Source organism: Pseudoliparis swirei, chromosome 7 (genome assembly GCF_029220125.1).
Source record: "Pseudoliparis swirei isolate HS2019 ecotype Mariana Trench chromosome 7, NWPU_hadal_v1, whole genome shotgun sequence".
NCBI classification, from domain to species: Eukaryota; Metazoa; Chordata; class Actinopteri; order Perciformes; family Liparidae; genus Pseudoliparis; species Pseudoliparis swirei.
The window spans coordinates 11,562,749-11,584,433 of record NC_079394.1 but is presented as its reverse complement, the minus strand read 5'-3'; the positions used below and the strand labels follow the sequence as shown (position 1 = coordinate 11,584,433).

General features: G+C 40.2%; 1 protein-coding gene across 1 annotated transcript in view; it reads left to right on the top strand.

The window, feature by feature from the left end:
- si:dkey-215k6.1 (transmembrane protein 132B) overlaps nt 1-21,685 on the top strand; it is a 247,211-nt gene that overhangs the window by 71,503 nt on the left and 154,023 nt on the right.

Genomic DNA, 21,685 nt, shown 5'->3' with positions numbered 1-21,685 from the left:
GAGGTTAGAACTATGGAAAGAAATCTTTAAAAAAGCAACTCTTGACAACTTTCAGTATTATTTTCTGTGTTTCAGTCTCACATTCGCTACAATTGGCGCATGTCAACCGACTCCCCTTTTCCTATGAGCCCAACACACATTTATTCCGATTATTTACGCAATATTAAAGGATTTACATATTTGTAAGCTGCACATTTGTGCCACTGAAAGTATTTTGAACAGCTATAATTATGCCCTTTTCAAATAATACACGTGGAACCAGGAAGAGGATGTCGTCTACTGCCTTTGCAGAATGTCTTATGAATAAAGTGGATTAGTATCTAATTCTATTGGATGTAATTCAAAACTACGTATTCACTTACGGGTTTATCAGACCTCTATTTGGTCTAATGTGAAATTAGATCCCTCAACAGTCAAAACAAGGGAATCCTTTAATGTCTGTCCATGCCTGAATAGTTGACACACTGGATCGTGACATTCGAGCACTTTGTGTGACGGATGTGTGTGATGGATTTTCAGGGCATTTAGAACCGCCGTGTACTTTGACTGTTTACTGTTACTTTCACTGCGGAACATCGCATCTGCAGAGTGATTACAAAGCCCGGGCACGAGCTCTTTCATATGAAATGAGTGCACATCTTCTGGGACCAATACACTCGCTTTTTCCTCCTGTAATTGATGAGTGATTTCAAACGGTTGCGCCGCCGACAGGTTATTTTAAATGCCAGTACGCAAAGTCAATGCATTATTTTTAACGGGACCACGGTTGTGTTTTTGTTTGGTGCACATTGCGCCCATGGTCACGCAGAAGGAGGGAAATAAATACTCCGAGGACACCGTGCACACACAATGTCTCTCCACCGTGTCTACGACGCACACACAGATACACTGTTCACTTGTATTGGCTGGGTCTTATCTGTGTGCATATTAAGCACACACACACACACACACACACACACACACATATATGTGATGTATGGTGGCCTCTTTGATTCCCGCTACTTGCACTTTGTCTCTGTCTGTGTTGTACAACACCACTTGCTGTGTGTGTGTGCGTGTGTGTGTGCACATTGTGTGGTATACTCTGTGACTGGAAGATAGTGAAGGGAAGAAAATGAATCCCCCCTCACCTCTTTTTTCTATTCTGTTCTCTTCCTAAATTTTTTTTCCTTTGCCGGGTGTCCACCTGTGCCCATTTTGAAGAATGACCATTTAAAAATAATCTCACAGCATGTATTCAGCTTATCTTTCTTGTTTGTATCTGGGAGGTGTGAGTGTGTGTGTGTGTGTGTGTGTGTGTGAGCGTTCCCATACTACCTGCAGCTCTTGCCCTCTGCTCTGTAGCATACGGCCCGTGGATAATCTCCCATGTTAGAAGCACAGTCAGACATGTAATAAGGCTTAAGTGGATCTTATTCCTGTGGGTGCATATGCGCGTGTGTGCGTCTGTGTGTATGTTTGTGTGCGTGTGAGAGACATAATAAGCCTTAAGTGTCTTCCATCACACTGAGGTGATGTGATTATGATAAACTACTGAAGAGATGGGTGAACACGAAGAGAGAGAGAGGGCGAGCGAGAGAGACGGGCAGAGGAAGGCCGTAATGAGGAGAGAGGGATTGAAAAGAAGTGGAGGAGGAGGAGAAACCGCAACGTAGACGAGTGCAGAAGGGGAGCGCTTCTCGCACTTTGTATCCCTCGCTCTTCCAAAAAAGGTGAAGATGCGACGACGGAGGACAACACGCGCGCCACAAACCGGATCGGCTTGAAGTCTCGCGTAAGCAGACGTGATTTCGTCCCTTTGACGATGAGACATCCACCATTGAGTTTGAGTTTGAGTGACACCATGGACTCTGATCGCGCTTCTTTTTGATTTGAAATGTTATCATTTAATTCTTTCTAAATCTGAAGCCCACCGCAGTCGTCTCGGGGGGGAAACAAATAATAATTCTCGGCAAAACCCCGACCTCCATTTTTGCCCAATTGAAAGTCGAATTGAACGTTTTTATCTTCTTCTTTTTCTACAATTATCACTGCGCTCCTTTTGTCATTCATTAATATATTTCCATAGAGCCAGACATTGAAAATAAGATTTTTTTTGAATACATGTTAAGTGTCTCGTATTCATTATCAAACCATTAGGAGATGGCCGGTAGGAAAGCGAGGGACTTTTGTCCTCCTCAAAAAGTTAATCATTTCTCTAAAGAAAGGGTCACTTCTATGTGAAACTACGATGCAGACACGTCGTCGTCACTGTGAGCGTTGCTGTGGCGAACGAATGCACACGGGCCGCGGTCTCCAGACATTATGGATTTACTGCCAGTCACAGACTGTGACCAAATGAAAATGATACAAATAGACAATTAAACATGTTTATGGCTGAAAAAACACGGTTGACATATGAGACGTGTGCGAGATGAGTGTGTAATTGGTTTCTGACACTGGTACTCAAGCTTAGATATTAATAAAACAAATGCCAAGATAATAGGACAAACTTAAATGCCTCGCCCCCGCTCTTTGTGCCTTAACCAAGATTAATTTTGGGAGGACAAGAGGAGATTATCAAAAATGGAGAGACGTTATGGTTCATTAAGAACTACTCTGACAAAAAAAAGTCGAGGTGTTATTGTGCCGTTTGTGTCATTCAAGATTTACACTTGATTTCTTTCTTCTTCTTTTAAGAGAGGCTACTTGGCAGGTTACTATATATATACAGGACTGTCTCAGAAAATTAGAATATTGTGATGAAGTTCTTTATTTTCTGTAATGCAATTAAATAAACAAAAATGTCATGCATTCTGGATTCATTACAAATCAACTGAAATATTGCAAGCCTTTTATTCTTTTAATATTGCTGATTATGGCTTACAGCTTAAGAAAACTCAAATATCCTATCTCATAAAATTTTAATATTTCATCAGACCAAGTAAAAAAGATTTATAACAGCTGAGTGTTTGTCAAGGCTCAGGAAACCCTGCAGGTGTTTCGAGTTAAATAGGCAATTCAAGGGATTTGTTTAAATCTACTAGTATACTTTTCATGATATTCTAATATTTAGAGATAGGATATTTGAGTTTTCTTAAGCTGTAAGCCATAATTAGCAATAAATCAGAATAAAAGGCTTGCAATATTTCAGTTGATTTGTAATGAATCCAGAATGCATGACATTTTTGTTTTTTTAATTGCATTACAGAAAATAAAGAACTTCATCACAATATTCTAATTTTCTGAGACAGTCCTGTATATATATATATATATATATATTATAGATATAGATATATAACAAGCTATATATTCATATAGCAAATAAAGGTAATTTCTCTTGACAATGCAGATATATATATGTATATGTATACATATATACATATTTATATATGTATATTATACATATATATATAAAACAAGCTATATATATCTTATACATCTAGATATATAACAAGCTATATATATATATATATTAGTGCTGTGAAAAATAACGCGTTAACTCAGTTAATTAAATTACAGGTTTAACTTCGTTATTTTTTTTAACGCATTTAACGCATGCGCAGAATGAGCTTCCAATCCGTCTGTTGTTGGTCGTCTCTCCAGCAGCATGTCATTCTGTCTCTACGTGTCACGTTAACATGACTCCGATCCCCGTCTCGCGTGCCGCAGAGCTCGGATGCCGGCGTGTGTGCGCACATCGGGACGAAAAAAAGTCACTTGCACCAATGTTTTAATGCAGGGGTGCTCAATATGTCGATCGCGGTTGCCGCAGAGTTCAGATGCCGGTCTTCGCGCATGAAAAGTCACTAGCACCCCCCTAACTGTTACTCATAAAATGTAGTCAAACAAAAACGGAGCAAATCACCGTGTTCATGGCCCGGGCAAAGACAGCGCGGTCTCCTGGCTTCAACACGTTACTGTCAGGGAAGACACAGCGCACCAAAAAAAAGTTTTTTGTAAAACTTTTTACCTTTTCTGATTCCGCTAGCTCTTTGCTAACTTCCGCTAGTACTTCCGCTAATACATCTACTTAGAAAGTGTATTCTGTACGTTTTCTCCGTCGAAATGTTGCAAGACCCGACTTGCTGCATTGATCGCGACTTTAGACATTGTGTGTTAGGGCTCCTCTTGTGAAAAATTATTACGAAATAAAAGAAAATGTATATGTTCTTTGCAAAGATGAGGATATGTTGAATGCTGGGATACCAAACATGCCCATGTTTATTGACGTGGTCTGCGTGAGCAAGCCGTTTAAAGGGAAGGGGAGGGTCTTAAGGACGCCGGCATCCTCAGTGGAGTGGAAGAGGTTAACCCTCCTGTTACCTTTACATTTACTAACATATTTTACCCTCGGGGTCAATTTGACCCCAACAATTAAAACCTCCAGAAAATTATTAGAATTAATATTGTTTCCCAAGTTTAAGTGTGAGGTACTTTATGTTTGTTTGTTGACTACCTAAATAGCCCTTTAAATAAATAAAAAAGTTGATATTTCTTATAAGTTTGACACAGTGAAAAACAGCCTGAGGTCAAATTGACCCCAAAGAACACCGACATTAAACATTGAATGGGGTCAAATTGACCCGAAAGGTAACAGGAGGGTTAAACATTCTGTTTAGGATGAAGATGTATTAATGTTCCATATGGAAGAAAACTGCTAAATAACTGCTGAGTTGCAGCACCATTGTATAGAAGAATGTATAAATGTATATATCCGTCTTTTGTCATAAATCTCTATGTTCTCACAAAATATACCGAGAATATCGGTAATATGTGATTAATCATGATTAATCCACAAAAACCTGTGATTAACCCGATTAAAAATTGTAATCGTTTCACAGCCCTAATATATATATATATACACTATTTGAGGGTTACATCCGATTACATCCAGCTTCTCGATTATTAAACGGATGTTCATTGCAGGAATGCCATGTTTCCACTTTGCCATACGGTGGAGAATGTATATTATAATATATATTATTATTATCATTATATTATTACTGCATGTCACATTTTCCACCAAAAAGACATATCGGATGGCGCCTCTCCTCCAAGATGCAATTGTAGTGGGACGTCCTGAAAGACAACCGGATAATGGGATCGCGGCCAGCTCGTGGCTGGTTGCGGGCCGGGCAGACCTCGCTGTGGTGGTTGTACTGGGATCTGCGTAAAGCCGATGTGAAGTCCAATGTTATTTTGTTTCCCATTTCCATCTTCTACTTTGGTCGTGACTCTCATATTCAGCCTCTTCCATCATGAAGTAGACGTTAGCAGGCACGTGCACAGACATTTTGGGGGGCAGGTGCTCAAACCAAAAAAAGGGCACCCAATGCCAAAAAAAAATTCTGACAGAGTTGAAGCATTAGCATCAATACACTGATGATGCTGTCCTCGACATGCGTTTCCTCTGCAACAACAGTACAAGCGTTCTGATTGGCTAATGGGTCTTCATGCCAGCCACGTATCGCCCTCCTCGCTGGTCTGATACGGATCCGTATTGCCCTCTTACGTCATTTTCAAAATGAGCTATATTGATAGACATCAACAGCCAAGAGCAGTGGTCCTCAAACTAAGGCCCGCGGGCCGGATACGGCCCGCCTCCACATTTGGCCCGGCCCTCTGAACAATACCAGAGAGGCCTTATGATTTTTTTTTCAGTCTGGCCACGCAAATCCTAGACTAGCCCCTGTTAAATAGAACGGAATAAGAAATTCTCACAATAACTCAAATAAATGCCCCTTCGGATATTAAAACACATTTGGGGGGACTTGATTACAGAGAGAGTAACTTATATTCTTAAATACTGATGAATGAAAAAAATGTGTCTCCAGCAAAAAGGGCACTTTTCTCATCCAGGGCAAAGGGGCTGGTGCTTGAGCACCACTAGGGCTCTATCTGTGCACGTGCCTGGACGTTAGGTTGGCATCCTTTTTGCAAGAGAAGGACACAACCACATTTCAACCTTTCAAATATTGCATTTATGAGGTGGTTTTTGGGGCTGAATCACTGCTGGATTCAGAGATCGCTTGTGGGATTTAGGGAACTGGACAATCTGAATGGAGCTTTCTTGGAAAATCGGAAACATCGTTAATGTTAGGGCTGCTGGATAAGATGTTGAATATGAATCAGTTGAATGGAGACCCTGATTTGATCTTCATGTTTTGCTTCACTTTACTCAGGTACATGAAAAAACACAGCATGTTGGGCTGGACAATAATAATAAAAACAACCTAGTCTGCCCATCTAAGTGCATACCATGTCAACCATTCCATAAAGGAAGTAAATGCAGCCCTAATCTGTAGAGTGAACGTGTGTATGGTGTCTTCTGCATCTTCCACTTCCACGCGTTGATCCTAAATCAGTTCCTCAGAAAACAAAAGACTGAATCACATCTCTCCTTTGACTAAACTGAACACCACCTTCTCGTAGCTTCAAAAGGTGGAACAGAGGGCAACACTTGATGTTGAATTCACGCTCTGTGCGGCTCCAGTTCGTTGAGCATTCAGCCAAGAGTAGTTCACGCCCTGTTACAATCTGTGGAAAGTATGATGCTTTGAATCTATTTTTAGTTTCTTAGCATTTCAGCATTTCTTTTCCGCAGTGGGGATGTTGACATACTGAGGGTCAACGTGATGAGTGTCTCCCTCGTTAGAGAGCTGTCATGTTGAACGTTGTTTCGTTAGTTAATACACATTTTCTCTCACTCTATCAATTTTTATGTGACTTATTATGATAAAAAACATTTGTTTCAATATTTGGCCGGCATTTAATTATTTCTTTTTGTGTGTGTGTGTCAAGTGATTAGGGGATATGCCATAGGATCAGATAGGAGATGTACTTCTAAGGACCAGCTAGTCCTCTTTGGTGCTAACACCCATACTCCTGTGTCACTCAAACACACACACACGCACACACACGCACGCACACACACACGCACGCACACACACACACACACATCGACAAACGCCATAAGCCCAGGATGCCTTTACACCTCAAATGCTTTTACACTCAAGGGAGAATCAATTGTTATGTGTGTGTGTTTGTGTGTGTGTGTGTGTGTGTTTGTAGATGCCACCTTTCAGTTACTAAATGCATAGCATATTGATATATTCATATTCATATGTGTTTAACACATTCGATATGTGTTTGCGTTTTATATACAGTGTGCAGGAATATGATGTGTTCTGTTTGCATGCTGGACTTCATGTGAATGATCGTGTGTCATTGTTGGTCTTTCTCTTGTCATCTCTCTTTCTGTGTGTGTGTCCTTGGTCCTCTGCTGCTCTTTGAGTTGAAGCCCTCCAACTGACAAACGTATTTTTACAATCTTGGGAAAACCCAGGAGATAAAAATAAGAATTAGCCGCATTTCATTCAGCTTGGATGAAGGCAATAAATCGACCTCCAGGTTGATAAACACACACAGACACACACAGACACACACACAGACACACACATTAGCACACACAGACACACACACAGACACACACATTAGCACAGACACACACACATTAGCACACACACACAGACACACACATTAGCTGAATAGTATTCTATTCACCAAGTGATTGACAATGTTGACTGAGCTATTATAGTTTTTTATTTGTTGAACTATTTTTCCTTGGTCGTTTTATCTGAAAATGATTATCTGATTCGTCATAATATATATATATATATATATGGATATATGGATACATATATATATGGATATATATATATATGATATGTATATGTATATATATATATATACATATATATATATATGGATTATTATGTATGACGTGCCAGAGCCTCGATGTATAAGCAACCTAATTGTATTTCTACAAAAATGAGAAAAAGACATCTCTCTATCTCTGGGTCATTGTCTTCTTTTTTTGTTTTTAATGTCTATATTCCAGAAAAGAACAATCTTCCCCCGCTGAGATAAGTGTCTGTCCGTTCTCTCGGAGTCTCTGCTAGCAGCAGAACGTTAAGTAGTGAACCTATCCATTAAATTGGACTCAACTCAGCATGTACTTCTGCTCACGTGTAAACATACGCCTCTCGGGCCCAGATTGCTTCCGCAGCTCTCGTAAAAATGCCACTTACCTGTTGCTTTCATAATCATCCGTACTGTGTAAAGAATACGGTCGCCGTATTTCAAACCGTACGAGGAAACAAGCAACGCAGCAGCGGTTGAACAGCTAATTCTCGTCTTTTTCTTTTCCTCCTGCTTCTCAACCAATAAATAGTCCAAGATTTAACAAGTAAATGTAGGAAAAGCTTGGCACTTAGGCAAGATTTCTTCAAAATAAAATGCGGATGTTTAACCCTTGTTTTTTTTTGCTCAATCTTTTGTATTTTGACCAATTTTCCCCTCCACCAATTTTTCATATTTTACCCTTTCACCCATTTGTTAATTTTTTTAACATATTTTTTTTTTATTTTACCCTTATTTTTGAATTTGACAATTAAAATTAAAAAAAATTATTAATTATTTAAATTTTAAGTTTTAGTGACTTTAGTTTTGTTGTTTTTTTGTTTTGAAAGAAAGAACAACGACATTAAACATTGATGGGGTCAAATTAATCCTAAGGGGGGGAGGTGTATATTGATTCGGGTCAAAATGACCCTAAGGCAACACAAGGGTTAAGACGACACAAGGACGAGGCCTCAGACTTCAGTTTGGAGTCTTTGTTTTAGATGTTCCTCTCTACTCTCTTAATAGCTTCAGTTGCTTGATCAAGGTTAATGTGCCATGAGGTGTAACCGTAGGAAACGTAATGTTTCCCCGGTGGAAAATAAACCCAGCAGTCTTTATTTGTGTCTTCATCACCTGGATTGCACAGCAAGTTGTGTACAGGGGCAGAAAGCAGCAATCTGGTGCTCTGCATGGTAATGTTGTTTTATGGAGGAATTCATTGGGGGGAGTCCGCTATAAGAAGCTTTAATATAACCACTTGTATGCACCAAATATGAATTTTGTTTGCCTTTATTCTGAAAAACAAGCAGTATTCATAATGAGTTCTTTACATGGATGATGAAAATTAATATTCCACTAATATCTACAGAGCCGTACATTTTCCAATTGACGTAGTATGACCGTTTGCCACATCCTTGTCACCAGTGAATGGACCGTGCAAACACGGCCTCCCTCTTTCAATCCCACAAACGGCTTCTTGAAAAGGTCGGAGGCCGTGTGTTGCATTGCCGTGAACGAAAACCTATTGAAATGCATATTTCAAATACTCTGTATTCCCAAAGAATGCTCCTAAAACATAGCAAATAAAATCGGCATATCCCACGTGTCTTAATTGAAAAAAATGCTCCATTTGGAATAATGCAGAATATCCAGATGGAGTCGGATGTTTATATGAGTCCTTATATTGTGAATAACAGTGGAATATGAGATACCGCCTGTAGAGGTGCGCTCAATCCGAGTCAATAAGATGTTGGACTATCAACATGAACATTAACGTGACCATTGAATGCATCATACCTGGATTGTAAAGGCGCTGCTCTCTATACCTGCACAGTGTGAACTGTCTGATTTATTTGAATTCTCCCTTATAATAATAATAAAAATGCTGGCTTTTACTGTGCCATTGTGAATCATAAAATTCTCCATTATTCCATTAAATAATTGAGATAAATGATTTGATGGCAGTTATCTGCAGTAAATTGGAAGCACTATAAACATCCATATAATCTGTTAGATAATATATGCGGGATTACCATATTCAAATACACACACACACACACACACACACACACACACACACACACACACACACACACACACACACACACTTGACACACTGAGAAAATACAAAACAAAGTGATAGAAATGTTATCAGGAAATTAATTTGGACATGTTGTACACGCTGGGAGAGTTAACACATGCACACTTACATATTAAAGTAACCATTCACACGTCTGACAATAATGTAGATAAATAGAGCTGTTAATCTTTGAGGGCTGCAACGTGTCTCCAGTAGCTGACACACACAGATGATGTGTACAGTCGCTCTGCTTCATTACTCTAGACAGCTCAATGCCTAATGTCTGTGGAGAAGAGAGTGGTGGTGTTCATACAGTTCTTATGAAGTTGGGATGAAGGATATACAGTGACAGTGGAGGGCTACAATTCAAATTGGATTATTAGTATTTTTCCAGCACATTGAATTTGATTGTCATTGCATTTACATCTACAATGTGCTTGAAAATATATTAACACTTAGAAGAAGAAAGAAATGCAAGCAATGTGATGGAGACCCCCGCACATTGTTACGAAACCCCAGTGGTTAGCTAGCTACCTTGATGTCGTGAATATGGAACTTTCCATAGCCAGAATACATGGTGCTAAAGAAAGAACCATCGTATCCTGGTCTACGGCTTTAAGCAACATTCAACAATATATATATAATTGTAACATAATACATTCCCTTATATAATATCTGGAGATGTATGAGTGGGGTGGGGGGTGGGCGTCACCAACAGTGGGAGAGGGGGGTACCAGTATTTATGCGTGTGTATGTATTAGGCTATGCAGGTATGTGCATATATATGTGAATATGTTTGCAGGTTTTTGCATGTCTACCCGTATTTATATATATATATATATATATATATAAATATATTTATTTATATAATTTTTTATTTGGTTTTTATTTATATTTTTTCTTTTTAGTTTTTTTGTCTGAGTACCTTTTTATACGTACAATGTGTACATATTTTCCTTTGCATGTGCATATTTCGAAAACCAATAAGAGATTTGATGAAAAAAAAACAATGAGAAAAAAAGACAAATGGGTTTTTCCAAGTCCATTGATGATTAGTTTAATATATTATACGCATCCATGTTTTAACCTGATTGTGTTCTTATTGTGGACAATAACTGTTTCTCTTTATGTCGTGCTTGTATGTCACTTGTGCAGCTGACATTGTTTAAAAAATTGTTTGTCAAAAACTTTAATGGAGTTTAGCTATTATTTATTAGAGGAAACCATTTTAATCAGAGCAAAACACACACACACACACACACACACACACACCTACTCTCTTTCTCTATTTGACCCACACAGTCACTGCATCTCTGTTCATTTTCCTAATCCAGTGTGCGCGATCATTCTGTCTCCAGCATCCTTCCCCTCTACTTTCTCTCCTCCATGCCCTTCAATTTCCCTGTCACCGTCTCCTTTCTTCCTTTCCCCCCCTTTCTCCTGCTTTTCTCCCATCTCTCCTTCTCTCCATCTCAATCCATCCACCATGCATATTCATAAGGGTTTTTTATTTGCATTGCTGGCTCCTGAAAGAGGCTGAGTACACAAAGGTGACAGCCATCAACCTCGGCATAGTGTGCCAGTGTTTGTGTGTGTGTTTTTTTTTGGGGGGGGGGTGGGGGGGGAGAGCTCTGCGAGGGCGAGAAGATGTACAGAAGGAGGTAGAAATGTCAGAGCAGGAGGAACGGGGGATTGTTTGTACTCCGGCTGCTTCTCTCGCCAAATGATTAACACTATCACAGACATTCTAATAAATAAGTCTTAGGAATTACACAATTCGGAGCATTTTTGCTTTTTGAACTTATTGAAATGCCTGTTTTCCGTCACACGTTTCTCGTCTCTCCCTGTTTTTCGACTCCTGGCACTCTATTCTGTGTCTTTTCCTTCTTATGTATTTGTTCTCCCGATCACTCTTTGAGTCTCCGGGTCTGCCAACGCTACAGTTTGAAGATACTTCACATGCCCGGCTGGTTAACTGTGTTGTGGTTATTGTCCCTGCCTCTCCTCGCTGTCGAGGATAGAGGAGGTCCGATTAGAAACGGGACTCCTCTGTTGCTGCTCCGGCATTCCTCTGCTCTGAGGATGCACCAGTTGCTCTGAGAAGCATGTTTTAAACCATCATCTAGCATTTATACTCAACCTATTACAAATTCAAGGGTTCTTTACAAATGAGGATCTCAGGGGAAAAGCAATGAATTTTCAAGATTGAAAAAAATAAAATTAAAATAAATTACAGCGACATCCGGCTTGTCAATCGAAAATAAAATTTAGCGGGGCAAAAATTGGCGGAATCTTTTTTTGTTTAAATTGGTTTAAATTTATATTTCTGTGTGTGTTTGTGTGTGTGTTGGGCATTTACCTCTAGGTTACCCCAGGAGTTATGAAAAGGAGTTTGAGGATGGGGGGGGGGGGGCAGCTGATGTTTTATACTGACAGAGAGAAATTCTTTTGCACCTTTTATTTACTTGGCCCGGGACCCAGGCTCATGAAAACATATTGTCTTTTTTATTATTCTGGGAGCCGCTTGAAATAGGCTACAGATGTGGTTAATGTGAAAGTCCCAGTTTGCAGCGCACAGTGGCTGAAGTGCGGCTGCACATTGACTTTGTCTCCACGGGGGAATTTTTTGGGGGGAAATTAGACATTGTGTGTCGTTGGTATGCTTCTTCTTTTACTACATTTATTTAGTGATGATACATGTGTCTGCTGCAGTTCAGCACACATGCCACTGGTGTAACTGCACTGTAAACTAAATTTCCTGTTTTTCTATGATTAATAATAATCAGAAACCAAAAGTTAATGTTTCATTTTTGGTTACATGATGGTCTTTGCATTAAATATTATACTTGATGGTAGAGGTGTACAGAGATAACTTTGGATGTGGTTTGAACAGCAAATATTATAATTTTGGGGCTTATTATTTATCAGCAAAGTAATGTTTCTGCCTGCGAAGCACCAAATTGATGTATTATTGAGATATACTTATATCCTAATATATTCCTACATCATCATGCTGTACTTTTCCTCTCTCTATTTAAAGTGTCACTGAACTGAAACCCAATGAACTCGTTGAAATGAGCAACTAAATTATGAATTGTCCGTGAAACCCATGGCTGATATCCTACACACAGCAGGGAACATCTTATATATTGCCGGAAATGCAAAGTAAAACTTAATTTTTTTGTTTTGTGTTGTTAAAACTGCAGAATTAACTCATTCAACTGATATCTACTACACAATCTAAGCTTCATTTAAATGTGTTTGTTGCAGAGTTTAAAAGATATCCTGATGGTACTGTCATAATACATAATATAGCGATTACTTTTCAATAAAGTGTAGTAAATGAAACGATGAGTTAAAAAAAAAAAAAAAACATGTTGAGAAATCGAATAGAGTCATGGCGTTTTTCTCCTTGTAACAATAACAGGCAACTTCAGGGACATGACCAGTGCCGCCGCTCCCATAACGCGCACAACACGCTGTGCGTAGGGCACCAAGTCCTGAGGGGGCACCAAAAAATAGTCAACTAAAAAAATCATCAGCGTTATAATAATTATAATGCCGATATTATTTCAGTATAGAAATATTAGGCACCTTTTATAGGCATGAATATCACAAGACTCACCGTGGGTGCCCTTTCCTATCTCAGGGGGGGGCATCATGACGGAGTTATGCTTAGGGCACCAACATGGCTAGCAGCAGCACTGTACATTACCTATCTGTTTCCCTTGCATTATGCTTTCTTTTTTAAAACCTAATAACACAGTTGGATAGATCCCTAATATACAAAGAACTTGTTTCCATACAGCCGATCAAACACGTCGTTCCTGTTTTGTCTGCAGATGAAAAGAGGCTTTTTACAGCTAAACGCTGTCACTTCTCTCCTGCGTTAATACAAATACTAAACTAAATGTGTTTCTTATTGCACAGCTGTGCTGCTGTCAAGCATAATGTACATTGTTTTACTTAAAGGCTTCATTGGGCTTAATATGCTGTTAACTGGTCTGCAGAGGCTTCAATAGGTTTACAGTCGCCTCAGTATGTGCGTCTGCATTATGTGAGGCGCAAAGCGGACTCTTTCTAGTCCACCTGTGTTTGACCCGTTTGCTGCCTGCAGTTTATCCAAACGTGCACTTCACAATATCGCTTCCTCTTCCAGTACGTCTTCCTCTTCAGTCTGCACTGCAGGGAGCCTCCCACTGCAGCCCGCAAGCTGAGGAACAACACTGCTTCCTGTCTGTGTGTGTGTGTGTGTGTGTGTGTGTGTGTGTGTGTGTGTGTGTGTGTGTCTATACGTGTGTATACGGTGCCTGTGTGTGGGCATGTCTTTATCGCTGGGCTGAATTTATATTTCTGTCTTTCTGCCGTGGACACACGTGAGACGATTACTAAGCTTGTCATGCTCTGAGCAATTGTTATTGTATATAAATGTATAACTTCTTTGTCTTTCCTGTATTTTAAAAACAGAAAAAAACTGAAAACAGCTATACTGCGATACCTTTAAAAAAATACGTTTTAAATTTAAATACATGACTTCCTTGTCTTGTTCCTGTCTTTTAAAACCAGAAAAGCCAACAGCTATAACTGCAATACCTTTAAAAAAAATAGTTTTTGCTTTATCTTTTATTGGATCATTTCTCAGAAATCCAAGACGCGTACTTCGAAATATTTAAAAAACAAGTTTAGACAATTTCCCCCTGGCAGAATAATATGCTTGATCAAGTGTGTCTCCCCTTCAACTGTCAGTTCAGCTATTGAATGCTGTCACATTTACCCACTCAGCCAGTGAACACCATCAAAAGTGCATAAATCCTTTGCACACATGTGATTGCTCACCCGGCGTGACAGTTATGTGTCGTTACAGAAGGCGCAGGCCTCGCAGGGTCGACACAGAAAACACACCCAGTGGAAACACCTTTTATGTGTCTTTGTTGTGTTGGCAAATGTTCCTCAAATCTATCGCCAGAAATGGAAGCTACACTATCAGGCAGAATGCGATAGCAATGGATAAGTGCTTAAAGTTCAGCTCATCCCTTCTCAAGATGTCCTATCAAACATGTCCAACGATGAGTTTGTCTGCGAGCTGTGAAATCTCACAAAATACCCACCTGGAGAAATAAGGCTGTTATTGCTCCATCCAGACACGCTGCATCCACATCCATCACTTCCAGTTTGGTGGACCCGCAATAATAATTCATAAAAATCCCTTCGTGGAGTTCTTAAATTCAATTCAATTCAGTTTATTTTGTAAAGCCCATTCTCACAAATTACAAATTTGCCTTAAAGGGCTTTACAATCTGTACATATACGACATCCCTGTCCCAGAACTTCACATCGGATCAGGAAAAACTCCCAAACCACACTTCACGGGAAAAAAATGGAAGCAACCTTCAGGAGAGCAAGAGGATCCCTCTCCAGGATGGACATATGCAATATATGCCATGTGTACAGAAGGACACATTAGAGTTAAAACACAATCAATGAATATGACAGTGTATGAATAGTTGGTAGGAGGCATGGGCCACGATCCAGACCTCCATGATCCATCAGGCAGATGGAGGTAGAGAGGAGTGGGCGGGGCATCAGCAGCGCCATGGCATAGTTGGTAGTAGGCAGGTTAAAGGATCTCACAAGAGCAGCGGTGCTTTTCTTTGGACCTCCCCTTCACTACATGCCATTTCTCTAAAGAAACGGAGGGGGGGGGGGGGTATTCTGTCACCGGGCACCGATGCGCTGAACCTTGAAATCTATCGGCCGCTTGTAATGTCGCGATCCTGGAAATTCGAGCTTCTCGTGCCGCTGCCAGTCGCTCTGGATAAGAGCGTCACCCGATCGCGTGAAACTCTAAAGGCCGCGTTACTTATTAACGGAGGAATTGAAGATCCCCTGAAGTCCTTTTTGTTAGATTTCAGAGTGTGTATGGGAAGCACTGCATCTGATTGGATTCCCATGACTTATGTTCGAGATACTCCCGTGACCATGATCATTTTAGGACATCTTCAGCAATGTATTGTGTTTCCGAAGCTACATCAGCTGCCGGCTAATTAAAATACAAGTAAGGCGTTAATGTTCCCCTCGTGCTGTCAACGTGATCCACCGCAAACCCTTTTCACTCCAACCCATGTCCTCCATTTCATCATTTTGGTGCTTTTAATGTTGTTTGTGTTAATGTCTGCTCCCGTTCGCATCTCCATTCATCTTCAGCGTTATTGGAAGGCGGCGTGAGGCCACGAGCGGAAGGTAATTGTTGAACTTGAACTAAAATCTCAATTAGAGCCAGATGCTTTCCATTGGTATGAATTCGTGGCTCCATGATTGACCACTGTGGGTAGCGCTCGCTCGTTTATCAGTGCTAATTTGTCTCGGCTAATCTCCCCATTAAGCTCAGTGAGAACATTAGCCTAGCAAATTAGCACTGATGAATGGGCTATTATTCACGGCGAAAATGTCATTTTCTTTTTTTTCTGTGTTTCCTTGTCTTTCCTTCTTCCTCCTTCTTTATTTTGAGCTCTACCTTTTTGTCTTCCCTGACTTCGCCTATGGAACCGATGCTGCCCACAGCTTGCTCTATTCTTAGAAATGTTTAAGACAATTTCTCGATTTGATGCACTGTATAGATTTAAGAAAATTGTTCCAAAAGCACGTAAGAAGCAGGAGGAATACATGAAGAGGGAGAATAACATGGGCCATGTATGGGACTTATACATATATAACTAGAATGGGCACTCGGTAGAGCACATACCTTCGCATATCACAAGATTGGGCATTGAATTATGAACATTTTGGCATTAGTTGCATGCCAATTGGATACAAATTTACCGTGCTATGGTAAAAAGAAGATTTTGACCTTTTCATGACCTTGACCTTGACCTTTGACCCAATTGATCCCAACATCTAATCCAGTCGCAGGGGTCGCGACGATCGATCGCGCGTCGATCGCGTCATCGCGCGCGATCTGCGTCGATCGTCGCGTGTCGATCGCGAAAAAAACATAAAAAAAAAAAACTTTCTCCCTCGTCACTTTCTGTCAACAGCAGAAGCATGTCATTCTGTTCTCAGTGTCCGTCGCACTGCCGCCAGTCTCCGCCTGCTCGTCTCGCGCCGCCGAGAGAAAAGAAAAGAAGAAAAGCCCCCACAACAACACATCTCATCTCTCGCATGGCAGGTGAGTGCACTTACTAGCACCCCCCTCTCGTCGATCGCCTTGACTTGGTCACATAATAAGTAGCTCGCATGCTGAAAAAGTGTGAGCACCCCTGATCTAATCAAATGGTCCCCGGATAATAACCAATCATCCCACCAAATGTCATGCGATTTAAGAAGATGTTGACCATTTCATGACATTGACCTTGACCTTTAACCCGATCGATCCCAAAATCTAATCAAATGGTCCCCGGATAATAACCAATCATCCCACCAAATTTCATGCGATTCGGTTTAATACTTTTTGTGTTATGCGAGTAACACGCATACAAATAAATAAATAAATAAATACACAGCGATCAAAACATAACCTTCCGCATTTTCAATGCGAAGGTAATTATGACTGAATGTTTAACACCTTTGTTGGTTGAGCTGCTTTTTGGAAAAACAAAGGAATTACCAACGTCTCAAGTCTATTTCCTTCCACCCTTTCTTCTCCCAGTAAAACCCCTCTATTTTAATCTGAACAGGACTTAACTAAATATATTCCAGTAGGCACACACACACACACACACAATGCGAGTCTTTCAAAGTCGTCTGTGAAATTCCGTTTGATCCCCTCCTTGTTCTTTGCTTCTGAAGGTATAGTCACAATTCTGCTATATATTCCAATCCCTATAGAGGAACGCCACATGCACACACACACACACACACACACACACACACACACACACACACACACACACACACACACACACACACACACACACACACACACACACACACACACACACACACACACACGTGTGTGTAAATGTGCCCGGATCTCAAGAACATGCAAATAGCACAGAGCCATGTGAGTATACAGACAAACAAAAGAACATACGCATGCCACATGTGTAAACGGTGGCTTCTCCATAGGAACATCGCCCGGAGCTCCTAAGCCTCCAGAGCCATTTGTCTCCAAGTACCTGAATCCCTCCGAGAGAAAAAAGGAGGCATTTGTGAGATGGAAAGAAACAAGAAACGAGGAAAAAGGGGGAAAGGAGTGTGTGCAAGAGCAACAGAAAAGAGAAGCTAGAAAGTGAGAGCAGTATACATCTCCTTTATTTCTTCCTCTATATTACATCGGTTACTGACTGTTGGTCTTCCCTTCTCTCTTCGTCTTGCCCACCTCATTTTTCATAATTCTATCTGTCTTCTCTCTCTGTCTCCATCTCTTTCGCCCACATTTCGTCCTCGTTAGCATTTATGATGTGTGCCGTAGAGTCAGCTAATTAATTAAAGTAGTCATCTTGTGATTAGTTGCCGCACATCCTCGTGGAAGGACTCATCTTTATCCGCCCATGCAACATGATCCACAAAGAGATACCTTACACACACACATGCACACGCACACATACACACACTTAGGGATTGGTGCCAGACACTTAGGGTATGTTCACATTTATATGTTTACATTTTAAAACTCTTATTTTACACTTAGTGGCCACACTATGCCGGACTTTTAGAGTACATACGTTAGAGAACTCCAGGGTTACGTACGGGCATAAACGGATACGCTTGGAAACGATGACTTTGACATCCCCGTTCACTACTCGATTGCGTTTAAGCAGTCAACAATGCGCCCTTCCCTGATTCGTCAAGACCCTGTCACATGACCCTTTTCTGGAAGAAAACCAACAGCCAGGTCGAGCGGGTTACTTGCTTTGTTGTCTGTAGCAGCTGTTGTGCTGTGTTCTGCTTCCTGTTCACACTGCCACGCATGCCCAGTATACATGAACGGTCATATGATGTGCGTTTTCAAAGTTTGCCTTGTGGATCATTTTGAGTTTTAAAACTAAAACGTAGTCCACTGGTCCAAAAACTGCATTTTGTGAAGACAACATTCATGATCAAATGCGCTTGATTGTTAATTGTTTTTTTATTGCAATATTTTTCCTACAAATTATTTTCTATTTATTTATTTTATTTATTTTATTTATTGTATTTATTTTATTTATTTTATTTTATTTATTTTATTTATTTCATTTATTTCATTTATTTTATTTATTTCATTTATTTTAGTTATTTATTAAAGTGACAATTTGAGATACGTGAAGATTCACCCAAAAGCCAAATGTCCTATATGTTCCACTTACCTCTAGGGTAGTCTATCCATGCACATAGTTTTGGTTAAAGTTCCCCGAAAAGATGGCCGTGGTTACAGCTTCAATTCTATGAGAACTGACAAACTCCATCTGCTCCACTTCAGTCCATTTTGGAATTAAAGACATTACTTTTACTGCCTTTCACAGCGCTAAGTACACAATTTAAAATATTCAGGAAATAACTATCTGCGGGTTACAAAATAAAAAATAATTGCTAAACGATAAATGTATAAAGTTCCTTTGACACTCGGTGCCACTGTTCTGCGTAGCATTGGACGTAGTTCTGGTGTCACCTCATGTATATTTCAGAGCAAACGATGTTATGGGGAGACACAACAAAATAAAGTCACCTTGAGGCCAATGAATTTGCTGCTTGACTGATGCAAAGTCACTACATGCTTGATGTGTGCCAGCATGAACTAAAGGCATGGTCTAATAATGTGAGGGGACAGCTATGGGTCAGAGAGCTCACACCTGCTTCGGCACTGTGTTTGAAGTCACTGTTTGAGACTTTACCACCCTTGATGGGTGTAAATAATGTACAAATGGTTAATCTAAAATCAGATGGACAGTGACCATTATCGCCATGATCTTCAATTACTGGATGTTGATGAACTCTAAAATATAGTATAGAACAGGGGTCACCAACTTTTTTGACACCGAGAGCTACTTCAAGGTTACAAACTAATCCGAAGGGCTACTTGTTTGATATGAACTTCCCGAAAAACAAATTAGCATGAATCACCTTTTAATAATGAGCCGCCACACGACATCCACGTGGTTGGATGGAACCTGAAGCTTTTATAACTACGGTCTTTTGATTGTTCTGTCCAAACATTCTGATTATGAACATAGATTTTGCCGAAGACACGTACAATAATACTAAAGATTTTAAGAAGAATAGGTCCTCTGCACCCACTGACAGTGTTCAGGCCCTCATATTAATAAGTAGAGTGGTTATGTTTGCACGCGCAAGGATATCCATTGTTAGAGACAGAATTTCAGGGTCATAGTGATATTTTATGCTCATTTGGACTCTATCACTGAGATAAAGATGAACTAGTTCAGTGTCAAATATACCATTTCATGGAAAACATTATTGCATTCATTAACAACGACTGACATTCTGTAACTACCTGGACTTACTGTTCACTCCGTGCATCATTTACTTTGAGCTAAACTCGTTGGCTGTAATCCTGACTCTCTTTGAGAGAGATGTTACTTACAGATTGAGAAAGCCAGCGCACCAGCCTCCCCAAGGTCCTAGTGCCCGGGGATTATGGTCGTGTTTTCTTTGTTTATTTTGTAAGAGCTCAATGTTGATTCTTTTGAGAACATGCCTTTGGGGGCGACTCACGTGGTCCCTGTGGGCGACCAGGTGCCCGTGGACACCGTGTTGGCTACCTCTGGAATAGAAGTAGCCCAATTGTTATCAATAAAAAAGCAGAGCAACATCTATCTACAGTCTGTTTTACATTGTCCACCTTAAACTGCTGGCCATGTCGGACCAAGAGGCTTTAGCAGAAAAAAAACTTGAGTTTGGAATTCAACAACAGTGCATTTTTTTGCAAATAAATTCACCTTTACATCTGTAAGATGTGGTTATTTCTTCTTTCAAAAGCTGCAGGGCCTCCCTTTCATGCCACATGTGCACACACTCAGAGACCTATATTAAGAATTTGAGTCCATCTTAACATTTAGAGTAAGTCTCACACATACAAATGAATTCATACGATACGTAGTATCCTGTTGCCATTTTTGTAAAACCAAGACCTGAAATTGCTGTGCTGCGTGTGTGTGTGTGTGTTTGTTTTTTATCAGACAGAGATTAAGATATAAAGGAAGAGAGTGAGAGAAGCAGAGAAGTGAGGGACAGAGAGACAGTAATGAGCACTCCAGTAGAGAGTGATAAGAGAGGCAGAGGGAGAGTTGGTCTGCATAATGAGGGATGGAGGGATAGAGGGATAGAGGGATAGAGGGAGAGGGAGGGAGGGAGGGAGGGACAGGACGATTCCAGCAGAGAATAGAGACGGTAACAGAGGCAGATTGATTCCCAGAGAGCGGTGTGTGTGTAATGAGTTTCTCCAGGGGACAGCTCGTAAGGTACAAGACATGGAGGCAGACAAAATGATGCAAACTTCAATACTGTCAAAGACTTTGAAATGACTTCTCTGAGACAAAAAAAAATAACAACATAGGATTAGAGTAATAAAGTTATATGTATTGTCCTATTTTGGTCATGCAGGGTTTTAGAAAGCTCTTCCTGTTTATACCAAAATGAACAAGTCAGCGTAAAACGCTTCCCAGGCGCCACAGAATCTTCTTAATAAAAACCCACTGATGGCAGCAGACAGATGTTGAAGCTCAAACGAACAGCGAGCAGAGTGAATAATTGTGTTTCAGAGAAACACAATCTCATAATGGGCATTGCTGTATAATATCCTGCTGATTATTACTCTATGTGTTTGTTTTATTAGCAGTCAAAATAATAACCAGCAGAAAGTCTCTGACTCATAACTGCTCTTTTGTGTTCATTCTTTTTTGTAAAGATTTCAATGGATTTTATTTACACTTAGGAGTTTCAGAAACTAGGTTTTTCTCAGCACTTTTAACCAACTAGTTAGAAACTCTCAAATAGCAGCAGGTG